The sequence below is a fragment of the Pecten maximus genome, chromosome 15, assembly GCF_902652985.1.
Source record: "Pecten maximus chromosome 15, xPecMax1.1, whole genome shotgun sequence".
Taxonomy (NCBI): domain Eukaryota; kingdom Metazoa; phylum Mollusca; class Bivalvia; order Pectinida; family Pectinidae; genus Pecten; species Pecten maximus.
The window spans coordinates 24,483,365-24,503,180 of NC_047029.1; the positions used below are offsets into that span (position 1 = coordinate 24,483,365).

The window sequence follows — 19,816 nt, forward strand, 5'->3', positions numbered from 1 at the left end:
TATATAACGCACGTACCTCCCAAATAGTTCAGATCAGAAGTAAGGTATGCAAAACAGCGCTCAGAGAATGTGCTAAAAACACCCGTCTTATCACTAGAATAGTTAAAATACTTCCCCAATATCGGCTGAGATCTAAATATATCGGTTCATCCGACAGCTTATACAAGGTTCCGTGTGCACGTTCACGGTACACAAACGATCTTCACACGAATACCTGTCATAAAATAGTTTAAGAATGCAAAGAATTACGTTAATTGACATTAAACAAGGCAGTTGATTTGTCCCAGATTTGATCTTGAACGGTATTTAAGCTTTGTCCACTTACAAATGTATCGTTTTTATCGTCGCTTTATCTGGTAGAATAAACAACGTGCTTATACTTATCGGAAACAGATACACGTATGAGTTAAATGCATGTCTATTAGAATCAGCAAAAAAATATTTTACATGGTGTGTGTATTTAAAGACATGAAAAGCTTTATTACCCTTTATAGCTAGGCTATATCGTGTCAGGGCAACACGCTCGCTCCCGGAGGAGACATTCAACGGTACTGTAAAAGCACACCACAGCAGTATGTATAATTTGTAGGGAGCATGAATGGGCTGTATACACCAATGAAATGGACACGCTACTGTTAGATCACGTGACATGCGCGGTTTTTGTATTTGTGAATGACTTCTGAATTGATTATATTCTCTGTGTGTGTATTTTACTACATTTGATTTCACGGTTACAAGTATATATATATTGGACCGTCGTGAAAGCGTTTCACTTCTACAGGAACAAAGTACTCATAGACAACGCCGTGTATGTATGTATACCGGTGTGTGTTGTGTGTGTGTGTGCGCGACACAAATGCAAAGTATCATATATAAATACACACAAGCGTTATGTATGAATGACAAATCTTTTTGTGAACGGACTATACGACTCGGCATATGATATATCAGAAGTATTTTTATAAACTTATGGATTTTATTCTTCCTGTGATAAAAGGTGAGTCTGATTATATTGCAATTTGTATTTCCAATGGTTGACAGTTGTTTAATTTAAGTGTTATAACGGTTTACATACCATAAAAACTGACTGATATTATTTTATTTGCGTTCCATGAGGTACAAGGCGTCCCGTGTTATTGTACCCGTGAGGTCATGACACATTGAGACAATCTAAACTACTAACACGTGCTGGTGATATGTTGTGACGGTCGCCTGATCGTATGTTGTAGTATACATGTGGCCCTTCTTTTTGTTTCTACACTAAAAGTATAAGTCTTCTCCTCCGAAACACGCCCAGCTATAGAAATATCTTTAAGAATATGTTTATCAACTTTGCTGTATATTATATTACAGTGTGAGCTGGTGTTTTATTTTCACACAACAGGCATACATACACATATATATTCATATACATATTTGTGTGTGTATATATAAGCAAATGTTTTTTTTTTCGGTTAATGCATGCACATATATACATCTATATTGATATGGATATTAATAAACATAAGTTTTTTCGGTTAGGCCACACGCTGGCACAGAGCTTGTATAACGTATAGGTATGTGAAAGCTATCCCGTGGTATGTGTACACGGGGTAGATTAGTCGGGGGAGGGGGACGTATAGATAGGTAGTGAGTGTGGGGGTTGGGTAGGGGGGGGGGGGGGGGGGGGGGGGGGGGGTCGACCGATCAACGCTTATCTATTACCCTTTTGTCATGATAATTTTGATGTGTATTCGTTCGTGAACATCAAAACAAAGTAGAATTGTGACACACACATATAGTATATACCAACACCGCATACAGAGCGCTAACACAAACATTATAAATCGGCAGTGTTACAACAGAACACGTGTGGTAGGTTTTATTGTTGATAATATTGATGTGAACTGGATAATCCACAACAGATAGTTCACTTGAGTAAGTGACAGGGATCACACTCGTTTATACTTAACACAAAGACGGTTATAAGAAATAATCGTTATTAACTCGGCGTAAGCAGTACCGATAAAAAGAAACAGGGTTTTCAGTAATATGTTCCTCGACTAAATTAATCCGCTGTTGCTAGGAATTTTGACCTAGATTTTATCACGAATCACACACCGCCAGATAGAAATGATTTTTTAATGCCTAGTAATGCTGCCATGTTCCAATTTACAACACATTCGCTGTAATTATACCTGACGACAACAATCCTTAGTGGCGATGTAACTCTGCCGGGGTCCTCTCCCTTATTATAGTATGAGAAAAACAGAAATAGATTTCATAGGGAGGGGGATAAGATGTCAGAAGCAGATTCTGACATTTTTTTTTAAAGATTTCAACACCGAAATGAATCAAACAAGTGTTTGTATTGGTACTAGTACACAAGTATATGTTTTAGTTAACTCAAAAGGTAAAATGTTTACATAATTATTAATTAACGATGACTTCCTGTGAGGTTTACACTACAAATGTTCACAGTTTTCAAGATTGTAAAACTAGAAGCCTCTAGAATATCAACGAAACTCTTCTGATAAAGTACAGCGAAAATTTCTGAAGGACGAGTAATCCTCAGTTCGATTTCGTCTGAATCATGAACACTAGCAAAGCAATCGACATACAAATCCATGATTAGATGTTACATGTATAACAAGATATTATCTACGTAATGTATTACTGATGGACAGGTATTACTGATGTACAGGTATCACTTATGGACAGGTATTACTGATGTACATGTATTACTGATGTACAGGTATTACTGATGTACAGGTATTACTGATGTAAAGTTATTACTGATGTACAGGTATCACTGATGTACAGGTATTACTGATGTACAAGTATTACTGATGTACAAGTATTACTGATGTACAGGTATTACTGGTGTACAGGTATTACTGATGTACAGGTATCACTGATGGACAGGTATTACTGATGTACAGGTATTACTGATGTACAGGTATTACTGATGTACAGGTATTACTGGTGTACAGGTATTACTGATGTACAGGTATTACTGGTGTTCAGGTATTACTGATTTAAAGGTATTATTGGTGTACAGGTATTACTGGTGTATAGGTATTACTGATGTACAGGTATGACGAATGTACAGGTATGACTGATGTACAGGTATGACTGATGTACAGGTATGACTGATGTACAGGTATGACTGATGTACAGGTATAACTGATGTACATGTATTACTGATGTACAGGTATTACTGATGTACAAGTGTTACTGATGTACAGGTATTACTGATGTACAGGTATTACTGATGGACAGGTATTACTGATGTACAGGTATTACTGATGTACAGGTATAACTGATGTACAGGTATTACTGATTTACAGGTATTACTGATGTACAAGTATTACTGATGTACAGGTATTACTGATGGACAGGTATTACTGATGTACAGGTAAAACTGATGTATAGGTATTACTGGTGTACAGGTATTACTGATGTACAGGTATTACTGATGTACATGTACTACTGATGTACAGGTATTACTGATGTACAGGTATTACTGATGTACAGGTATTACTGATGTACAGGTATAACTGATGTACAAGTATTACTGATGTACAGGTATTACTGATGTACAGGTATAACTGATATACAGGTATTACTGATGTACAGGTATAACTGATATACAGGTATTACTGATGTACAGGTATTACTGATGTACAGGTATTACTGATGTACAAGTATTACTGATGTACAGGTATTACTGATGTACAGGTATTACTGATGGACAGGTATTACTGGTGTACAGGTATTACTGATGTACAGGTATTACTGATGGACAGGTATTACTGATGTACAGGTATTACTGATGTACAGGTATTACTGATGGACAGGTATTACTGATGTACAGGTATTACTGATGTACAGGTATCACTGATGGACAGGTATAACTGATGGACAGGTATTACTGATGTACAGGTATTACTGATGTACAGGTATTACTGATATACAGGTATTACTGATGTACAGGTATAACTGATGGACAGGTATAACTGATGTACAGGTATTACTGATGTACAGGTATAACTGATGTACAGGTATTACTGATGTACATGTATTACTGATGTACAGGTATAACTGATGGACAGGTATAACTGATGTACAGGTATAACTGATGGACAGGTATAACTGATGGACAGGTATTACTGATGTACAAGTATTACTGATGTACAGGTATTACTGATGTTCAAGTATTACTGATGTACAGGTATTACTGATGTACAGGTATAACTGATGGACAGGTATAACTGATGTACAGGTATTACTGATGTACAAGTATTACTGATGTACAGGTATTACTGATGTTCAAGTACAACTGATGTACATGTATTACTGATGTACAGGTATTACTGATGTACATGTATTACTGATGTACATGTATTACTGGTGTACAGGTATTACTGATGTACAGGTATTACTGATGTACAGGTGTTACTGATGTACAGGTGTTACTGATGTACAGGTATTACTGATGTACAGGTATTACTGATGTACAGGTATTACTGATGGACAGGTATTACTGATGTACATGTATTACTGATGTACATGTATTACTGATGTACAGGTATTACTGATGTACAGGTGTTACTGATGTACAGGTGTTACTGATGTACAGGTATTACTGATGTACAGGTATTACTGATGTACAGGTATTACTGATGTACAGGTATTACTGATGGACAGGTATTACTGATGTACAGGTATTACTGATTTACAGATATTCCTGATGTACAGGTATTACTGATGCACATGTATTACTGATGTACAGGTATTACTGATGTACAGGTGTTACTGATGTACAGGTATTACTGATGTACAGGTATTACTGATGTACAGGTATAACTGTATGTACGGGTATTACTGATGAACAGGTATTACTGATGTACATGTATTACTGATTTAAAGGTATTACTGGTGTACAGGTATTTCTGATGTACAGGTATTACTGATGTACAGGTATTACTGATGTACATGTATTACTGATGTACAGGTATTACTGATGTACAGGTATTACTGATGTACAGGTATTACTGATGTACAGGTATTACTGATGTACAGGTGTTACTGATGTACTGGTATTACTGATGTACAGGTATTACTGGTGTACAGGTATTACTGATGTACAGGTATTACTGATGTACAGGTATTACTGATGTACATGTATTATTGATGTACAGGTATTACTGACGTACAGGTGTTACTAATGTACAGGTATTACTGATGTATAGGTATTACTGATGTACAGGTATTAATGATGTATATGTATTATTGATGTACAGGTATTACTGGTGTACAGTTATAACTGATGTACAGGTATTACTGATGTACATGTATTATTGATGTACATGTATTACTGATGTACAGGTATTACTGATGTACAGGTATTACTGATGTACATGTATTACTGATGTACAGGTATTACTGATGTACAGGTATTACTGATGTACAAGTATTACTAATGTACAGGTATTACTGATGTACAGGTATTACTGATGTCAAGTTATTACTGATGTACAAGTGTTACTGATGTACAGGTATTACTGATGTACAGGTATAACTGTATGTACAGGTATTACTGGTGTACAGGTATTACTGATGTACAGGTATTACTGATGTACATGTATTACTGATGTATATGTATTATTGATGTACAGGTATTACTGATGTACAGGTATTACTGATGTACAGGTATAACTGGTGTACAGGTATTACTGATGTACAGGTATTACTGGTGTACAGGTATTACTGATGTACAGGTATTACTGGTGTACAGGTATTACTGATGGACGGGTATTACTGATGGACAGGTATTACTGATTTACAGGTATTATTGATGTACATGTATTACTGGTGTACAGGTATTACTGATGTACAGGTGTTACTGATGTACAGGTATTACTGATGTACAGGTATTACTGATGTACAGGTACTTCTGATGTACATGTATTACTGATTTAAAGGTATTACTGATGTACAGGTATTACTGATTTAAAGGTATTATTGGTGTACAGGTATTACTGGTGTATAGGTATTACTGATGTACAGGTATGACTGATGTACAGGTATGACTGATGTACAGGTATGACTGATGTACAGGTATAACTGATGTACATGTATTACTGATGTACAGGTATTACTGATGTACAAGTGTTACTGATGTACAGGTATTACTGATGTACAGGTACTACTGTTGTACAGGTATTACTGATGTACAGGTATTACTGATGTACAAGTATTACTGATGTACAGGTATTACTGATGTACAAGTATTACTGATATACAGGTATTACTGATGTACAGGTATTACTGATGTACAGGTATTACTGATGTACAGGTATTACTGATGGACAGGTATTACTGATGTACATGTATTACTGATGTACAGGTATAACTGATGTACAGGTATCACTGATGTACATGTATTACTGATGTACAGGTATTACTGATGTACAGGTATAACTGATGGACAGGTATAACTGATGTACAGGTATTACTGATGTACAGGTATTACTGATGTACAGGTATTACTGATGTACAGGTATTACTGGTGTTCAGGTATTACTGATGCACAGGTATTACTGATGTACAGGTATTACTGATGGACAGGTATTACTGATGTACAGGTATTATTTAGGGGATAGTACGTTGTTTTTCGTCGCTATACTGGCGATTAGAACGTGAAATTTGGTTTGAACTCGAGACCGATAGGTCGAGAGTTTAAACCAAATTTCATGTTCTAATCACCAGTATAGCCACGAAAAACAACGTACTATCCCCATTCTAACACATTTACTATCGCATATATTTAGAAACATTGTTTTACATCGCTACAAGTACGCTACAAGTACTCTGTGACCTCCGCTAGTAACCTGTCAACCTGTAGCGGACTGACCAATCAGAAAGAAGCTTTCAAAGTCGGTCAATTGGCCACGCCCATACTGGCGAGAGTTCGATGTGTATGTTGACGAAGCGGTGTATTTGGATTTTTGTAAAAGTCCTGTTACCGAAGATTAAACGACGTATTTGGATTTACGCAGTATGCATAATGACATGTGCGTTTTGACAAAGTCAGTGTTGATGTGTTTCTACAGGCTCAACCGTTATGTGAAGTTGTGTGCACTTGTTCCATTTCATTTCGGATTTTACTTTGCTAGATGCCTACACACGGACGAAATGAACGTTTCAATCAATAAATGACGGTAAGAATGATGTTAACGATTTTTGTTAAATTCATTAAGTTCATTCATTCTTTTCAATTTCTTCACTTTCGATTCCAATCTCATGGGTCAATGGTGCAGAGTGTTGAATTTCGCTACGAGTCGAACTTGACGCCATATTGTTTTGATTAGAAACGAGGCGTGGCTTAACACGATAGATCATGGATCTATCGCAGATTAGAACATGGTCCGTAACCAATCAAAACACGCGTTGCAAACGAATCGTGTTGGAATGATGTACATGTATTACTGATGTACAAGTATTACTGATGTACAGGTATTACTGATGGACAGGTATTACTGATGTACAGGTATTACTGATGTACAGGTATTACTGATGTACAGGTATTACTGATGTACAGGTATTACTGATGTACAGGTATTACTGATGTACAGGTATTACTGATGGACAGGTATTACTGATGTACAGGTATTACTGATGTACAGGTATAACTGATGTACATGTATTACTGATTTACAGGTATTACTGATGTACAGGTATGACTGATGTACATGTATTACTGATGTACAGGTATTACTGATGTACATGTATTACTGATGTACATGTATTACTGATTTACAGGTATTACTGATGTACAGGTATTACTGATGTACATGTATTACTGATGTACAGGTATTACTGATGTACAAGTATTACTGATGTACAGGCATTACTGATGTACAGGTATTACTAATGGACAGGTATTACTGGTGTACAGGTATTACTGATCTGATGTACAGGTATTACTGATGTACAGGTATTACTGATGTACAGGTACTACTGATGTACAGGTATTACTGATGTACAAGTATTACTGATATACAGGTATTACTGGTGTACAGGTATTACTGATGTACAGGTATTACTGATGGACAGGTATTACTGGTGTACATGTATTACTGATGTACAGGTATCACTGTTGTACAGGTATTACTGATGTATATGTATTACTGATGTACAGGTACTACTGATGTACAGGTATTACTGATGTACAGGTATTACTGATATACAGGTATTACTGGTGTACAGGTATTACTGATGTACAGGTATTACTGATGTACAGGTATTACTGGTGTACAGGTATTACTGATGTACAGGTATTACTGATGTACAGGTATTACTGATGTACAGGTATTACTGATGTATATGTATTACTGGTGTACAGGTATTACTGGTGTACAGGTATTACTGATGTACAGGTATTACTGGTGTACAGGTATTACTGATGTACAGGTATTACTGGTGTACAGGTATTACTGATGTATATGTATTACTGGTGTACAGGTATTACTGATGTACAGGTATTACTGGTGTACAGGTATTACTGACGGACAGGTATTACTGATGGACAGGTATTACTGGTGTACATGTATTACTGATGTACAGGTATCACTGATGGACAGGTATTACTGACGGACAGGTATTACTGATGTACAGTTTTTGTACATGAATAATACCGATAGGTGTGATTTGTTAATCATGTAAACTTGTACATCCACCACATTTCTTGTCCCATTGATGGCATGAATATGATTATATTAAAATTGTTGTTCAAGTAGATAGTTGTTGATTTAGCGTCTCGGGTATATTCACAAGCATGACTTTATCACTAGCCCTCCACCTCTGGGTTGCGACTTCGAAACCTACGTGGGGCAGTTGTCAGGTACTGACCATAGGCCGGTGGTTTTTCTCCTGGTACTCCGGCTTTCCTCCACCTCCAAAACCTGGCACGTCCTTAAATGACCATGGCTGTTAATAGGATGTTAAACAAAACAAACCAAATATAACCATGGGCATTTTAAAGGACAATATTGTTTAGAATGTTTTATAACATTTCGGACTGATTTCACCTCAAGTTGACCGAAATATACGCTATAAATGGTGAAGTGTTATGAATCATATACTAAACAACACATTAAAACGCAATCTTGCATGTTTAGCCACGCTACGCTAAGGGCGGATTATCTTGTTTAAAAATTACGATATCCGAAATCTGAATTGTAACATAAACAACAGAGAACACGGACACAGTTTGTAGATAATTAATACAGGTTTTGCTTTATAATCTTAAAATACCTTTTTATGCATTAAAGATATATCCTGGAGCTGTCTAAATCCACTCTAATCAAACACGTATACCCCTCCTCAACACCCGAAGACACCATCACGAATATATTTCTGTCTAAAAACAGAATTCAGCTAGGAGCTGCAGATTTTGAATTTCAGATTATGTAAATTTTACACCACAGGCAATGAGAATAGAACTAATGTGCATTCCGGTCATAAATTACTCGCACCACTCTACCGGAACTCTTACTTATAAATATCACAAACTAATTGTTTTTAAATATATGAATTTCTAAACATATTTGAAAATAATTTGCGTAATAATTTCAACAGTTTTATTTGGAAATATGCATCAATATACCAGAAACTTTTGCCAACTACACAGGTGTTCTTAATAAAATAACAGATGCACCTATTGCTATTTAACCAACTGAAAGTGAATCAATTACTCTACATTTATATTTAAAGACTCCATAAAGATTGTTTCAAAGTGTTTATCGTTCTATTAACACCCAAGGTCGATGCAAGGTGATTAAAGTGTTTGTTAAATAACCATTGATAATACATCTAAATGCAAAACATTGTCAGCGTGATTTAAAGTAAAGGTAAAAATATATATTATTCCAACCATCAATGAATTTATAATTAATGCAATTTATCGTAAAATATTGATTGAGCATCAATAATGATATATTTAATGTTATTTATGGAATAAAACGCATTTATATAAGATTTGATATATAGAAGTGGTCCAGGATTTAAAGTAAAGGAATTATGATAATATCTAATATTACATGATGTGAGATTTGCTCATATATGTGCTATAACACGTCCAGTTGTGTGTTATAGTGTTACGCCCACTTATCCACGCAAACAAAGTTAGGGACGGTATATCATGGGAGTATTGGGAAAGACTTGCCATACAATATTTTCGATTTTATTCCGAGTGATCGGGCTGTATTAACAATTATATCGTCATAAGAAAACGTTGTTAATAATAACCACTAGCAGATACTTTGAATTTGGAAATTTACGCGAGAGGGAAATTTACGCTAATTACGCGAAATCCTTTTAATCGCAGATATCTGCCAATGTGTATCATTTGGATATCAGTATGTGTAATCTTCAACTACAAACGAATGTTGATCGATCGCGAAAATTTCTCCCTATGCGTATAGTTTACATATCGAAATCGCGAAATTAACCCCCTGCGAAAATAACCACGTTTACAGTATTGCTAAGTTCTTCTGTTTTACTTAGGGATACATCGCCGATATGTTGTCTTTAAACAGCAAAAATCGGCTTTTGTCTTCATATCGTTCAGCCCTCCCGAACTAGTGGCTCCGTTTGCCGTACTTTTCAAAAGGATAAGTGTTACGATTACGATAATTTTCCTTTCTTGGTGGTAATATCCGTACAGTACAGTGTGTTACATACTTTCATCCGTTATTGCATGATTTGCAAGAGCCAACAGAATTTGAGATCTTATCCTTTCCTTTCTACTCTTTCCTTATTCCTCTCTTGACACTTATTTTCATATTTTTTTGTGACTTAATGTTAAAAGTGTTTGATTCTCTTAACCGGTCGAGATAAATTAAAGTTTATAAAATTTGCTATTTGCTTTCACTTTCTTCTCAACTTCTAAAATAGGGTAATGACTAGTTAATCCATTGTGAGTATGACGGGACAGGGTTGGACATCACGCTAATGTGTCTACGTCTGTCATTTCATTGTGATAACACTATACAACCGTTCGTTAGTGGCTCCAATATTTATAGACTATATATTACAATGATTATATTTTATTACAAAAGGAAAGTGCAATACAAAACGGCGCCCTGCGGGTTGGGCGAGAGTGCTCGTATGATAAATTTGGAATCTTACCTTTTTTTCTTCTTTGTAAAACAAATCTTCCTAATGTCTCCCTTGAAAATGCTTCACTTTTGGCCTTTAGCTGATCGTTCGCCCCTGTGAGGATCGCTTTAGGTTCTGTCCCGAGCAAAGACATGCCAGGGTCTATGAATGACTGTTGCTAAATGTACTCCTGCATAGCGCTGAACATTTAGAGAGTGAAGTGGGACGGCGGGTTCGTCCGTTGTCAGTATAACGTGGCCGGTTGGGTTGTCCTGTTGGGTGTCTTCGTCAGTATGTTTCAGGGAGGCAGCACTATAAAGTCGTCATCAGTTCCTCAACATCACAAAGAGACAAACACCAATATACCACAACCTCCCAAAACACACACATTCACTCTACGCATGCGCACAGGGAAGGCTCTTCTTAAATGGCCTAAGATGTCGATAGGACGTTAAACAATACTAAGGAAAGCTAAAGAATACAATATTGTCTGTTCCATTGCACATCATCAGTGGAAATACTATACATATTATTTGTAACACCTTTTGCTGTGTTACGCTTAGGACTGGTGTTCCTTTGGTGTGCAATATTCATTAAGGAAACTCATGTCTACGGGTTTATTCTACGTTTCAGCTAAGGATGATTGAACAAACATTATATGCAGGGACACTTTTAATTATTATTAAACTTGATAAAATGTTTTTTAAGTAATCCTTATAAGTCTCCAGCCTGCCATCGTTGTCGTTATTGAGTCATTGATTTCTAGTCGGACAGTAGTCTAAATCGCCTTTAATCTAACGACATGACAAAATCAAAAACAGCAACAACTGTGGTTATTAACGTTTAAAAATTACATGTATATATAACGAAAAAGAAAAACTCGACAACACGTCTTTATTACTTTCGTCGAATCTGAAGTCTGAAGAATCGACAAGATTTGACAAAAGTAATAAAGACTTGTTGTCGAGTTTTTCTTTTTCTATATATATTAATTCCTCCGAAGGGACCATGCTTAACAAATGTATTATATCTAATGAGAGGAACACTATGTGTTTCATTGTCATTCTTTACACGGATTTAGCTAATTGTTACATGAAATTGATCTCGATTATGTTAGATCATGCATGTACTTTAAGAAGTTTTGATTTATAATATACTAAATGATATATGGCAGGACCTGGTCTTTGTACCTCTGCCTGTCAACACCGTGTCTTTATGATATTGTTAACACTACTAGTGCTCATTAGCGGTTCTGGGTGCCAAATCAGATTGGATTTGGTCGCCCGCGTAATACAGGTGTTCGATCATTACGCTTGAAATACACGTCATTTATATATATACGTATATAAGTATACCTTACCAGTCTAGATAATAGTACATACGGGGTTGTTATATACACTGGTGTAATTATGATAACATTTAGCTGTTAGTCTAATTGACGGATAAGGCGTAAATCACCGATCTTATCACTGCAGCAGACGTTTTAACATGTACCTAGAGAATACCTACCCTATCTGAGGTCAACTATATCACAAGTCCACTCAATCGCACTTGACATGACCTTGACGACGAGGATTGACGCCTGATATTGAACATATTGATATTTTTTCAGGTTAGATGCCGTTTGCGGATCCTCACACCCCAGTGCATGTCGGGTAACTCGATGATATCTCTGCAAGTGACGTTTCCAAGTGAGCATTCTGGTAAAGCATCTTCAATGCTTTGAGCCGCAAGTCTTGTATGTTCATGGACATTTTCCTAGCTAAGCGCCATCTACCGAGACACGGTCCAGCTATCAATATACGACCTGTATTAAAAAGGTAAGATATTAGTTTGATATGGCTTTGTTTTATTATTTCGAATGTGGATATTCAAGGATATTTACCTACATGCTTTCTGTCAAACCTTCAGCATCCTCCATGCCGACCCGTAAAAATTATTCTGATAACCGGCCGACAAATGGTACCTGATGACGATCAAAATAGTTCTTTATTTAAGATACATGTTCATAGTCATACACCGTTACACACAGGGAATTAGATGAAGGAGGTACTTTGGGATATTGAACACATAAAAGAACATCTCCGAAAGATGTATTAAAGGAAGTTAACTAAAAAAAAACCCACTATGTACAAAAGTTCGAAACAAGACGAAATAAAAAATTCTAGTTTCGGAGAAGAGAAATGCCATGTTTCAAGTTTCGTGAAACACTCAATTGTGGGTTTGAGAGAAATACTAGATTCAAGGCGTCAAAGAAATACAAAATTCGTATTTCGGAGAAATAGCCAATCCTTTGTTCAATAGATTAAACATAAAGGTTTCAGAAAAATAACAAACTTTATGCTTTAGAGAAAAACCAAATTCCAAATTTCAGAGTAATTTAACTGAGGCTTCGTTGTTATATTTTCGTCGACCTTGACTTACGTCTTGATGTTTAGGTTGGCAATGAACCTCCAGAAGCCGTATAGTCGACAAACACGGTTAATCCGAATTATCAGCCACGTTTACTATACGTCTGTAGTAATCGCTTAATCGTAATAGGTTTAGAAAGTAAACCATAAATTGCTGTTATTGTGATCTCTGAGTGTCCCTAAGTTGGCCTAATTCTTAACGCTAAAAGGACTACTCAGGGGTCCTTTACAAACAAATGCTACTTTGGCGGTCCGTTTGAAGGATTATAAAATAGTCTGACTGAGTCATTTGTTGACAATCTTTGTGGTACAAATATAATTACGAAAGTGGTTGAAGTGGTTCTTGAGTCATATTCTAAAAGTTCTGTATTTGATACATATTGAACTACTCTTGACCTTGCGATATAACTGGGCAAGATATATATACTTCCAAAATGTATACGGCGTAATTGGTTTCGAGAGTTCTTAATCATTTTCGGACAGCAGACAAATATAATTACTTTTGTCGCAGTTCCGTCTCCTATCAAAGTAGTAAATGAAAAAAACGTGAACAATACGGATCTTTGATATCGATTTCCAATGTTGTGTCCCGTAACAGCAAACTGGCTTATTAAACAAAATCACTTGTAAAGTGTTTATTGATATAACATGGTCCTAATAACACTTCAACCCGTACGTCAAATCTAGTGAAGGTCGCGTACTCAAAATGGGAACCATGGAAGTTACTCATATTACACAAGGAAATCGAATATTTCCCAATGAGATTAACTAGGACGTCTTCATTGAAGCAGAAGACACGTATTCTTCCAAAACTCTTGGCCCTATAACTAAATCCGTGAAGGAGTTGGGGAAATGAACTGCTGTATGTCGTAAGAGACAACTAATTTGGGAACCCCCATCCCTACTTCTGATACCCCAATAACCCAGCCTACCCACCCCTACTTCTGATACCACAATAACCCAGCCTACCCACCCCTACTTCTGATACCACAATAACCCAGCCTACCCACCCCTACTTTAGATACCCAAATAACCCAGCCTACCCACCCCTACTTCTGATACCACAATAACCCAGCCTACCCACCCCTACTTTAGATACCCCAATAACCCAGCCTACCCACCCCTACTTCTGATACCACAATAACCCAGCCTACCCACCCCTACTTTAGATACCCCAATAACCCAGCCTACCCAACCCTCTGCGTAGGCGACATTGGCGTACCCTAAATAAGTTTCCTCTATAGTGATCACAAGAGCCCCTCATTCCCACCTCCGCCTCGCCCCAACTACACCCTGCGGTATTCTTCCATGTTGTCTGTATAGGCAAATTAAAGAAAATCAAAATGGAGCTGGAACACTTTCTGAAGCATTGGGAATATATATTATATACGTTCTGACAAGTGTTTCTCTTGTTTTCCCATAAGTAAAAACTTAGGTTAGAGCGTGTTTTATTTTCCTGACATTTCGTTGTCAGTATAATGTGACCGGGTGGGGTGTGCTGCTGGGGGTCTTCGGCAGTATGCTTCAGTGAGGTAGCACTATAAATCGGCAAAAGTTCCGGCCTATCACAAGGAGACTTAACACGAACATACATCATGTACTGCAGCCTCCCAAAACACACATACGCACTCGCCACACGCATGCATGTCGCACACACGGGAGGCCGTCCTTAAATGACCTTAGCTGTTTATAGGACGTTTAACAAAATAAACCAAACCAAACCAAACCAAACCTGACAACTCCTTGACATTCGTCCTCATATGACTCTGTCTTTAAAAGAACAAAAAACAAAACAAAAACAACAACAAAACTGTTCGCCTTGCACTATCTCTCCTCTTGGATTGGCTCCGTTTCAATGTTTCTTCTGTATGAAGTTTGCCCTCATTTCATACTGAAATAACATTTTGATATTAGAAACATTTGTAAATATGGCAAAAATAAATCATCAGAGGAAACAGGTTTTATATATCATATTCAATAGTGCACATGGAGAAATGATGTTAAAAAGGAAAAAAGATGAATTTATATTTTTGAGAAATAAGGGACTGATTATGAAAAACAACTATTTGGTCCATAAACACGTGTAGGATGTAGGGAATACGTCTGTTTCTAGATTTTTCTTTCTTATCTGCAATAAAATGTGAAAGATCTTACAAGCTGCATGTAGCTGGGGAAACTCACGTGACTGCCGGAATCACGAGTCCAGACTTTTGCATATTAACTCGGCGCACAGTATTTGCACATTATATTAGAAGTTTTTATGCTGTGAACATCTGGTTTCAGTTGGTCGTTTAACTGATCCCAACAGCTTTCGACATATACTTCCGAATGTACCAACAGCATAACGCCTGTAGTTCTGATGTCGAATGTATTATGAAACTCAACATACACATGTACCACACACGTGCATGAGGATAAGGAAAATGAAAACAGAAGGGAAATCAAAGATGCTGCAATTATCAAGCGGCTTACTAGATTGGCCCATGAACCTGTTGCGTTACATTATATGTTTGCCTCGAAAGTCGTTAATTTTACTTTGTTCAAATTATATTGTTCTTTTATTTGAAAGAAGAATGTAAAAAGAATAACGAAGGAATAAACAGTAATCTTCATCTAAAATCTTGTGCTTTACTAGTTCATTTTCTGATCCTTGACTGTCATGAAGGTTGGGCGTAAATTTTGTACTTGTTGCCGCTGCCTCATGCTTCGTAAGAGGCGACTCAATTTGGGACCAACTTTTTAATCTTCTTCTAGGCAACTTTTGGTCTTTAGTTGAGCGGTCTCTAGTAAAATGAACGCTTAATAAATATGCATTGTATATGTATATATTTGGGAGTTACTACGCATGCTTAACGTTCAGCATTGTAGAAGTGGGACGACTGGTTCTTCCGTTGTCAGCTTAGTGCGAGCCGTTTCGAAGGCTTGCTGGCGAGAGATTCGGCTGTATACTTCAGTGAGGTAGCACTTTAAAGTTGGCATAACATCCCCATTATCATGAACATATCACAGCCTCTCAAAATACACCATCCTACCATTGCAGCTCGCAAACAGGTCCGGCCGTCCATGGAGATGTTGGTAGGACGTTAAACAGTACAACACCAATCCAAAATCAACCTGTTGATGTTTAACGAATATTTTAAATCACTACTTAAGGAATAAAACTATATAAAATATTATGATCATACATGTATATCTCGGCAGGCTGACCCTCATTCGCCATGATGCTCATTTAAAGACTGCATTAGGCCTATTTCCGGGCTAATGGTATAGTCGTTTATCTCACTTTCGCCCACACAATTAAGTCGTCCATCCTAATTCCGGTCTTTGAGTACCTTTGCCCTCATTTGCCGTCTTTTGCCTTCCGTCGCCTTCAAGAGTATAGGTCATTTGTATTTGTCATCAAAGTCTAGCATGTTTGTCTGCGGAGGTCTGTAAAGACTCGCATCTTAACATCCGGGATCTAGAAAGAACATGATATTAAGATAGCATAAACCAGTATGCAGTTTAAAACAACAACAAAAACAAAACCAAAAAACCAAAAAAACAGACGGTTTGATTAATTATACAGAATATCTTATAATTAATTATACAGTATATGTAATTATCAATTATACAGTATATCTAATTATAATTATATTTTATGTAGACATACATTAGCTTATTGTGTTTCGTCGCGTGCCCACGTGTGCATGCTTCGATTTCGTTGCATATATTAAATAAGGTAACTGGTTCCGTTTCTCCGGATTGGTAATGAAGCAACAGAGGATACCGAAATAATAATGGAACCGTAATTCTAACTCAAAATCGATGTAACGAGGGCAAAATACAAATCTGTACGGAGACCCTTAAAACAGTACAAGGACAATAAGACTAGGTATCCCAGGATGGTAAGCGTCTTCTATACTATGTACCTCATCGAAGACACCCGCCATACAAATCTAGGTCAGAATGATAATGTTTTATGATTCAATGTCCATCTAAATGGGTTATATTGATAGGTAAGACATCGCATTAAAATGACCAATAAATCATGAAGTAAAATATACATAGTCACTCTGTTCTCGTTTACAGATTGTATCAACTGAAATATACATAATAAATTAATGCGAGTGATATGTCGTTTTGATTAAAGAAGTACCAACCTCTCAGAGCATTTCCGGAGTAGCGCTATATATGTTATGGTATATATCAAGTTCATACAAATGTAGGTTAGTCGTAAAGATAATGATAACCGTGAATCTGAATAAAACCCAGCTGATGGCATAATAAGATAGAGACCAAGGTCACATTAACTGTAATGTATATTTTGTTGTGGTATGATTTACTGTAGATATCAAAATATTGTAGTTAAACAGTTAGTAATATAATGGGTTTTGCTTTCGAAAAAAGAACCAATTGTATATGCGTATTGATGTCCTTTCGTGATTTTTTTAATAGTGACGTCATTATTCTCAGCATTTTTCAGCCAGTGATGTCATCATTTCATGTACGTATATGTACTTCATACCATGACTTAGTTATAATAATTGGGACTTTATGCTGGACAAGTGTTACAAATTATCATACAAGGGATGATTGATATGTTATGAGCCTGGTACTGAAGGAGGTGTTCAAGGATGTTCTTTTGAAGTCCTACTATTCTCTGACTATATAGGGCGGTGTGCCCAAGAACTGGTCTCATTTGGTTAGTTTATATCGACGAGGTAGCACTCTAAAGTAAACACCGGTGGCAAAAATGTATAGAAACTGAAGGGGATTATGTTGAAAAAAAAATATGTGCGGCAAAATTAAAATCCTTCAATATGAGCTTCACAACATATTAATCAGCCCTCGTATATTCTGATAAATTAAACGGATGTTTTGCTTTCCATGTTATGGAAAGTTATAATGACGACTGAACGAAACGTTAAGCGAGGGCTTACCAGGAATACAAAATATATACGATATTTACGCGAAGACCAGATGTTTCGGAAAGGAATGCGTCTTCAGATTCATCGCCGACATCTGCCATATTAATCAACGCCAAACGTCATTGAGTAATTCCAAGCTCTCATAACGAAAATACCGTTTGCTGTAGAAGTATTTTAGTCGAGATAGGGAAAATTTACAAAAGGGAGCTATTCATTTTCCCTCTTATTATACAGCTTACTGACTGTACTTATATATGTAAATGATGAAGAGGAGTTGGTTACTTTTTATATCCGAGATCAAGTTCATTATCAATAGGTTTTCTTATTTTAAGTCCACAGATATCGATAGCTTTATAAGTGAACCTGTCTCGGACTCTCTGTTTTCATATAAATACAAAACCAACAACAAAAGCTAAGCAAAAACTAAAACAAAGACAAGATGGCCGGGTATGGATGATATTCAGTGTATGGTGATGAACCATGGACAGTCTTGCCACAAAACTCGATGTTAATTTGAATTCCTGTATTTCACCTTGGCCTTGTTAGCTTTTTTTTTTTACGAAATGTAGACCATTTAAATATATATATATATGTATGTATGTGTATCGCATTTGAGTTAATTTATTGTTGATGAAGCTGAAGATGCTTATTCTTCCATGCAAATCTGTATATTTGTTTATATTGTCCCCTCGTTTATTTCATTTTGAGCTTGAGTTATCATGCCGATATTCTTCTTCTGTTCTTTTACAAATATAGATTATTTATTTTATTATCAACTAGATAAGTGATTTGTTTGCTGAACATTTTATTGAATCCTGAAATACGTATCTGACAGTTCATGTTACACGACCCTCCCATCATGCCGTAAAGAGATTCGTGTTTCATTACCAATATCGTGAAATCAACAACTTTTAAATCTTGTGTTTAGATCACGTGATCTAAATAAATGTTAGCAGACGGGATGTGATTCTTACAGTAAAACGCTAACCAAACAGCGTGTGAGAGCAGGGACATTAACAGAGAGGAAGTCATCACAAAGACAATACATCAACAAGCGAACGAGAGCACGATGTCAATGACTCCTCGGGGTATACTTCGTTGACGCACGTGTCTTGTATTTTAGGGTACACTTGATTGGCAAACTCGTGTTAACAGCGTAATCGAATTTTCATCACGCCCTTTGGCAGCCAAGCAAAGAAATGGGTCATGGAGAAGCACTATGGAATTCAAATGATAGTAATTGATAATAGCTTTGAATTTTTGCATAACCGTTTCTCTGGCGTATGTCATTCAACACAACGCGATGTTATTGAATTGGTTTGAGAATGCAGGATGATAGGCTGCGCGATA

The 19,816-nt window shown here is 36.6% G+C and overlaps 1 protein-coding gene across 1 annotated transcript in view; it reads left to right on the plus strand.

Moving 5' to 3' along the window:
- The first annotated feature begins 559 nt into the window (after nt 1–559).
- LOC117344248 overlaps nt 560–19,816 on the plus strand; it is a 54,293-nt gene continuing 35,036 nt past the window's right edge. The window contains exons 1-2 of the mRNA XM_033906931.1: nt 560–997; nt 12,758–12,965. The gene's annotated coding sequence lies outside the window, so the exon portion shown is untranslated. The remainder of the gene's footprint in view (nt 998–12,757; nt 12,966–19,816) is intronic.